The 7485-nt window shown below is 47.4% G+C and overlaps 1 long non-coding RNA gene across 1 annotated transcript; it reads right to left on the bottom strand.

The window, feature by feature from the left end:
- Positions 1–5888: 5888 nt before the first annotated feature.
- LOC119286989 lies at positions 5889–7479 on the bottom strand. The gene is made up of 2 exons (XR_005140720.1): positions 6854–7479; positions 5889–6767 (listed from the first exon to the last, which is right to left on the bottom strand). It is a non-coding gene; the product is annotated as an uncharacterized LOC119286989 (long non-coding RNA).
- Positions 7480–7485: the final 6 nt, after the last annotated feature.

The raw sequence follows: 7485 nt of genomic DNA, 5'->3' as shown, positions 1-7485 counted from the left end.
AAGTTGCAAGCCTCGCACCGACCTAGTCCAACGCAACCTCCGGAGAGCACCGTCCGCTGAAACCACCCTCATGGAGTCATCGTTGCCGCAGGGGCCCCGCCACACGCAGCTTCGACTTCTCTGTCACGGTGAGAAACAAACATAGGCGCACCCAACGGCGAATCGGACCATCGACATCAGAAGGACAAGCCGCGACCCAGCTCGCATGCCATCATCGTCGTTGCCGCACAAGTCGCAACGCCAACCACTCGCATCACCGATTAGGCACCCGCCAACCGTGATGCCGTGCACGTCCAGCCCGAGGGAAGCGCGGAGAAGGATCACCGGTCTTCAAAACAACGCCCCAAAGGAGGAAATGTCGTAGAGACGACATCGTTGCCCGACCCAGCCGGGTCTAGGCTTTCACCCGAAGAACCAGATCCAAGGATGAAGCGCGGTGACAAGAACTCCACGGTGACGCCTTCAAGAAGGGAGCGACGCCCGTAGGCGCCGCCACCACCGGCCGACGCAAGCCAGGCAAGCCTTCGCTCGGAGCAACTCGACAACCACCCACCCCACGCAGTCGGCCATGCCGACCCGCACATCCGCTGGCCCGTACACCTCCTGCGCCTCGACAGCGCCATCAACACACAGGAGCCACCACCAATCCTCGTCGCCAGCCAACGCCGCGAGCCAGATCTGACCAAGCCCGGCCAGATCGGACAACCACCAGCAGCTGCGCCGTCAGCGGAGGAGCCAACGGCCGCGCCACCAACGCACCAGGGGCACACCCACCAGGCAGGGAACGTGGGCTGCCACCCCACCGCTCCAGATCCCCTCGCTGGAGGGACGAAGCCCTCGAGCTCCTCGCTGCCGCCGCATGAGGGAGCGCCGCAGCCACCACCTTGCCGGAGATCGCCGCCTAGGGATCCGCCTGAGTGTGCCAGGGCGGCCGCCGAGCCGCCGGAATCCGCATCGCGCAGCCGCGGAGGTCCGAGCCTCCCCCACCATAGACATGCGGAGAAACGCACCGCCGCCGCCGTCTGCCGCGCGGGCTTAGCCCGCCGGCGTCCTCCGGCGGCGGCGAGGGAGGAGGAGGCGAGGGGAGGGGCGGCGGCTATGGTTCCGCCCGAGCCGCCCCCTGAGCGACGCGGGCATGGGTTGGGAACCTGTATGCCATTGTAATCATTGGACACTAGAGAAAAAAACATAACCAATTTTCTTCGGAAATGAGGTTTTCTCCCAATTACATACTGTAATATAAAACTTTTTTGCGGGTAAACTGTAATATAAATAAATAAAACAGTAGAGTTCTCAATAGTATATCTTCAGGGACAGACGACAGCGTTTGATTCTTGTCCAGTTGTCCCACGCAAAACAAGCAACGATAGTTGGAAGAAATAGAATGCTCTTTACTTTTTCTCACACTGTTTACCAAGCCATGCTCTTCACTGCTCAAAATAACCACAACTCTTTTAGAATCAATGCAGGCAACACCAAACCATGTGACACCCAACACTGATGACGAGCCTACCAATGCTCGATCTACTAGAGGAAGGAAAGCGACGATGAACCTCCGCTTGTATGGCTCTCCACGGGTTGCCATCATGCCTGCAGTCGCTTCTGTTCTTGTGTCCTACGCTCCTGCCACCTCACTCTCCACGGCTTGTGTGGCTTCCTCCGGCACCCTCTTTCCCTCTCTCACCACTAGCTAGTGTCTCATGCATCCTCCTCTACACCTTTAGACTTGCCACCGTCCACCACTCCAACTCGTCCTCCCGGCGCCTCGTCCTCCTGTGCTTCTCCCCTCCTCCTCCGGCGCCGGCGCGTTTCTGCCCAGGTCGCCGACGCCTGTACGTCCCGGTGCATCAAGCGCGGTGGCACTGGGAGTACAGGCAGCCGCTGCCCTACCCCGACGTCACGCTGCCGCACCACTGGCACCTGGATCCGCAGAGGATCCCGATGCCGGCGGTTCCTCAAACCCAGCAGGCGCACGAGGAGGATGTGCGCAGGCACCGCGCGCAGCGGTGGATTACCAAAATTGTTCCTACCAACAAAATTCACATCCATAGATTCATTATTATTCTCAATCAAAATAGACAAAGACATATCATTAGGATCAATAGAGCACTCTTGCTAGCAATCAATTTCATAGATTCATCCATCTTTTCACTCAAAGTATTAATTTCTTCAATATCATCCACTATTTTACTAGTAGAAGATCTTTCGGTATGCCATTGAGAGTAATTTATCATAATATTATCTAGGAGTTTAGTAGCTTCTCTAATGTTATTTTCATAAAGGTACCCCCCGCGACGGAATCTAAAAGATTTCTAGATGCAAAATTCAACCCCACATAATTTTTTGTATGATCATCCACAAACATAAACCACGAGTAAGGCAATTTCTTATCATCAATTTCATCCTCTCCCAATATTGTGCAACATGCTCATGATCAAGTTGCTTAAAATTCATTATATCGTTCCTAAGGGAGATGATCTTCGGGGGAGGAAAATACTTGGAAATAAAAGCATCCTTAAACTTATTCCACGAATTTATACTATTTTTAGGCAAGGACGAAAACCAAGTTTTAACACGATCTCGTGGTGAGAACAGAAATAGCTTAAATTTAACAATATCATTATCCACATCTTTTTTCTTTTGCATATCACACAATTCAACGAAAGTATTTAGATGGGATGCAACATCTTCACTAGGACTACCAGAAAATTGTTCTTTCATAACAAGATTCAACAAAGCGGCATTAATTTCATGAGATTCCGCACTAGTGGCAGGAGCAATCGAAGTACTAATAAAATCATTATTATTAGTGTTGGGAAAATCACACAACTTAGCATTTTCTGGAGACATCATGACAAAGACGAACGGAAAGAAGGTGAATAAAAATAAATTATTTTTGTGTTTTTCTGAAAATGTTTTAGAAGTGGGGGGTAGGAAAACGAGAGGCAAATGGAGAATAATGTAAATGCAAGAGATGAGAGTTTATGATAGGTACTTGGTAGGCTTGATGCAGCTAGAACCTCCGCGGCAACGGCGCCAGAAATTCTTCCTGCTACTTCTTGAACTTGCGTTGGTTTTTCCCTTGAAGAGAAAATGGTGATGCAGCAAAGTAGAGATAAGTATTTCCCTCAGTTAAGAACCAAGGTATCAATCCAATAAGAGGAACACACAAGTCTTCAATGATAGCACCTGCATAAACAAACAAATACTTGCACCCAACACGATAAAAGGGGTTGTCAATTCCTTCACGGACACTTGCAAGGATGAGGTATGATAGAGATAGGTATAAAAGATAAATAAAAGTGCAAAATAAAGTAAATGTAAATAAATTGCAACAAGGTATTTTTAGGGTTTCGGTCTTATAGATCTGAAAATAATAAGATAAAAGATAGACCCCCGGGTCATAGTTTTCACTAGAGGCTTCTCTCTTGAAAGAAAGCATACGGTGGGTAAACAAATTACTGTTGAGCAATTGATAGAAAAGCAATTAATTATGACGATATCTAAGGCAATGATCATGAACATAGACATCACGTCCGTGACTTGTAGACCGAAATGAGTCTGCATCTACTACTATTACTCCACACATCGACCGATATCCAGCATGCATCTAGTGTATTAAGTTAACAAGAACGAAGTAACCCTTAAGCAAGATGACATGATGTAGAGGGATAAACTCAAACAATATAAAATAAACCCCATCTTTTTATTCTTAATGACAACGATACAAATGCGTGTCTCGCTACCCCTTCTGTCACTGGGTGAGGACACCGCAAGATTGAACCCAAAACAAAGCACATCTCCCATTACAAGAAAAATCAATCTAGTTGGCCAAACCAAATAATAAATCGGAGAGAAATACAAAGCTATTTTAGTCATGCATAAAAAAGTTCAGAGAAGACTCAAATAATATTCATAAATAATCTGATCATAAAATCACAATTCATCGGAACTCAACAAACGCACCGCAAACAAAGATTACATCGAATAAATCTCCAAGAACATCGAGGAGAACATTGTATTGAAGATCAAAGAAAAAGAATAAGCCATCTAGCTACTAGCTATGGACCCGTAGGTCTGTGGTAAACTACTCACACATCATCGAAAAGGCAGCACGGTTGATGTAGATGCCCTCTGTGATCGAATCCCCCTCTGGCAGAGTACCGGAACAAGTCTCCAGATGGGATCTCACGAGGACAGAAATTTGCGGCGGTGGAAAAGTATTTTTGGTGTGCCTCCGGTATACGGGGAATATTTGGGTATTTATGGAGCTGAGATTAGGGTTGGAGGAGTCCCAGGGGCCCACAAGCTCATAGTGCGCCCCCCTAGGGCGCGCTTGGTGAGCTTGTGGCTCATCCGTGGCTTTTCTGGCCTCCTCCCGAAGCTTCATGGGTGTCTTCTTGTTCAAGAAAAATCGACAAAAAGTTTCTTTCCGTTTAGACTCCGTTTGGTATTGATTTTCTATAAAAGACAAAAAGAAGGAAAAAACAGTAATTGGCACTGGACACTAGGTTAATAGGCCAGTCTCAAAAAATAATATAAAATAACATAATAATGCATATAAAACATCCAAGATGGATACTATAATAGCATGGAACAATAAAAAATTATAGATATGTTGAAGACATATCACAACTGCTCGAGGGCGCGCCAAGGAGGATCGCCATGGCATCATGGCCCGAGCTCAGCTCACGTGGCTCTGCCGCCGCCCGGATCTGCCGTTGGTCGTGGCTGAGGGTGACATCCTACTGCTCGCGCTCTAAGATGGAGGTCAGTCGGGCTACCGCTGTTGTGGCCCCACCCTGCCAGCTCCGGCGCCTCTACCGCGTAGCCGCCGACCGTTTTACATCTTCAAAGTTACATCTGTTAGAGTTGGACTTTACATCACCAAATATACATCATTTGTTGGAGTTGCCTCTTTTTTGAAGATGAAAAATGTTTTTTTTATGATGTAAATTTTACGTCTCCTAGTTTTGCAGCTCCAAATTTGCATAATCTATTGGAGATGCTCTTAAGAGCCTGTTCGACAATCCACTAGCTCCGCGAAATCCTAGGATCTTCGGAGCACTTGGTTCCTCGCTCCGCAAGTGCTCCGCGATTTTCAACTGCAACTCTGCCTGCTCCGGGAGCGGAGGGACTCCAAACACAACCTTATAATGGATTGAAGGAAGTAGTGGTTTAGTTCATTTGTTTTTAATAATGCTTCTTGTCAATTGACTCCCTATTGTCGTTACCCTACCAGCCAGCTAGCGTTTTTTTGTAGTTTGTCCGAGCAGATGGTGTTATGCACTGATGGTAAAATATCCGCTATGAGCCTACGAGTTCTCTTAGATGGTAGCTTCAGTAATAGACCTATGGTTTACGGTATGTTTTCAAAATTGTTGTGTAATACTATAAATTACATCAAGACATCCTAGTACTGTGCAATGTAAGCTTGTGATTTATGCTTGTATTCTCCCATTTCTCTACCTGCATCACAGTATTACTTGCTATTGCCATATGGTAGAGCTAAACTGGTAAAATTCATTTGGCCCTTTTTTAGGGGAAAATTGCCCGTCTTACCGTCAGTATCGTCTTGTCTCACCTTTGTCATGTGCCGGTCTTTGAACGCTAGCGCCGCGCCAGTGCAGTCAAACCCACCATTCACAGGATACTCCATGGCGCGACTTGCATCCACCCAGTTTAGAGCAACTCTAGTAGACCCCGCATCCTGCCGGTCTGCAAAACACGTTTGCAATTTGCGCAAAACCGCTTTTGCGTGCCGTGCGGGCTGGCACAGATGCAAACCCTCCAAATGGATCCGTAAAAAAAATATTCGTGGAATATACCTTTTTACGGGTCGGCTTCTGCGGGTTCTATTCAGGCACCACCGCGACGACCCGCAAACAGAAAAACAACAAATCTCACATTTGACATAGGGTTTCACAAACAAGTTCAAATTCAAACGACATAAACAGTTTTACGCGCAAATAAAAGCCAAGTTCATTACGGCAAACGCAAAAGAGGGTCCTGCAAAGGTTTGTGCCCATGTCCGGCATCATCTTGGTCGATCTTCACTCCGCGCCATCGAGTCCATCTTGAAGTTCATCGGCGCCACCGAATCCACCTCCGGCGCTTGTCCCAATTCCCGCACTGAAATCATCCACATTGCCACCATATGGAGCAGAGAAAACATCACCGGAACTGTAACACGGACCGGCCGACGCGACCATTCTCCTCTTCAAGATTTCTTTCCTTGCCATATCATGTCATGTTTTGGTGAGGTCGTCTATGTCATTGCGGTTCATTGACATGATCTTGTTCTCTTCGGCGAGCAACATGGACATGGATTTGTTTTCAGCGGCGCGTGCTCTTCTCTCCTCGATGGCAGCTTTGCGCAGCCCCTCTTCCTTAAGCAATTGCCACTCTTCTTGCTTCTCCTTCGCCTTCTTCTCGGCCAATTCTTTCTTGATCTCCAACGACTTCAACAACATCGACTCGTTGGATTGCACCATGGCGTCAATCTTCTCCCTCAAGCTCGATGCTTCTTACTCTCTCTTGATCTTCTCCTTAGTCTTTTTGTCGCCATCGGGCTTGTGCAAATTTCTTGGGCCATCATCATCCTCATATTCATCCATGTTTGTAAGTGAGCCTCTCTTTGGTGGGGATTCTTTATCGATCAACTTCCACTTCTCGCACTTTTGGAGCAACTCCCAACAATGCTCTAGTTTGAAAAATCTGCCTTCCGAAGCTTCCATGTCCTTGTATCTATGTTGAGCAATCTTGTCCTACACAATGTGAACAAAGTGATCCAATCATTTCCCATGATGCAATATGATGATGCACAATTTGAACAAAAGCAAAACAAACTCACATAGTCGGACTCCACGGTGCCACTTGAAGGTGCATTGCGTACTTGCTCCAAGCAAGCTGCACATAGGCTTGATGTTCTCCCAACGCCCTTGAAGCGACCGAAATGTGCGTGGAGTCCTATTGGGATGCTTTGCCATAATGCGGAAGTATTGATCTTCGATTCTTTGCCAATATCTCTTGGAAGTTTGAGAAATGCCCGTGCATGCATCAAGAGACACCGCACTCCATGCTTGAATCAAAGCTTGATCTTTCCAAGATCGTGTAGTTCTTCGATCTTTGGCTTTTCCCAGATTTTTCTTGCGATTGCTCATACGCTTCCGCTTCGATCTCCTCCAATCCGTCCGCACAACAATGATCATCCACGCCGCCCTCCGTTTCATTATAGTCGAACGGCTCGAAAGGGGCTTGATCAATGTCAACCGTGTTCGTGTCCAACAAGTTCACGAACTCGATTGTTGCATTGTTCGAACCACCGCTATAACGAACGATAACAAGTCACGAGCTATCGAGAATAATGGCGGAAATGAAAGGAAATCGCCAAGACCGAAGACGCATACCTTCCGGCCATTTCGTCGAACACCTCGCTCGCGGGGGGAGTGGCACTGTTGAACGGCATCGCCGAAGCACCTCCTT

The sequence above is a fragment of the Triticum dicoccoides genome, chromosome 4A (assembly GCF_002162155.2).
Source record: "Triticum dicoccoides isolate Atlit2015 ecotype Zavitan chromosome 4A, WEW_v2.0, whole genome shotgun sequence".
Taxonomy (NCBI): Eukaryota; Viridiplantae; Streptophyta; class Magnoliopsida; order Poales; family Poaceae; genus Triticum; species Triticum dicoccoides.
The sequence above is the reverse complement of the archived record's forward strand: the minus strand, read 5'-3'. Positions and strand labels throughout refer to the sequence as shown.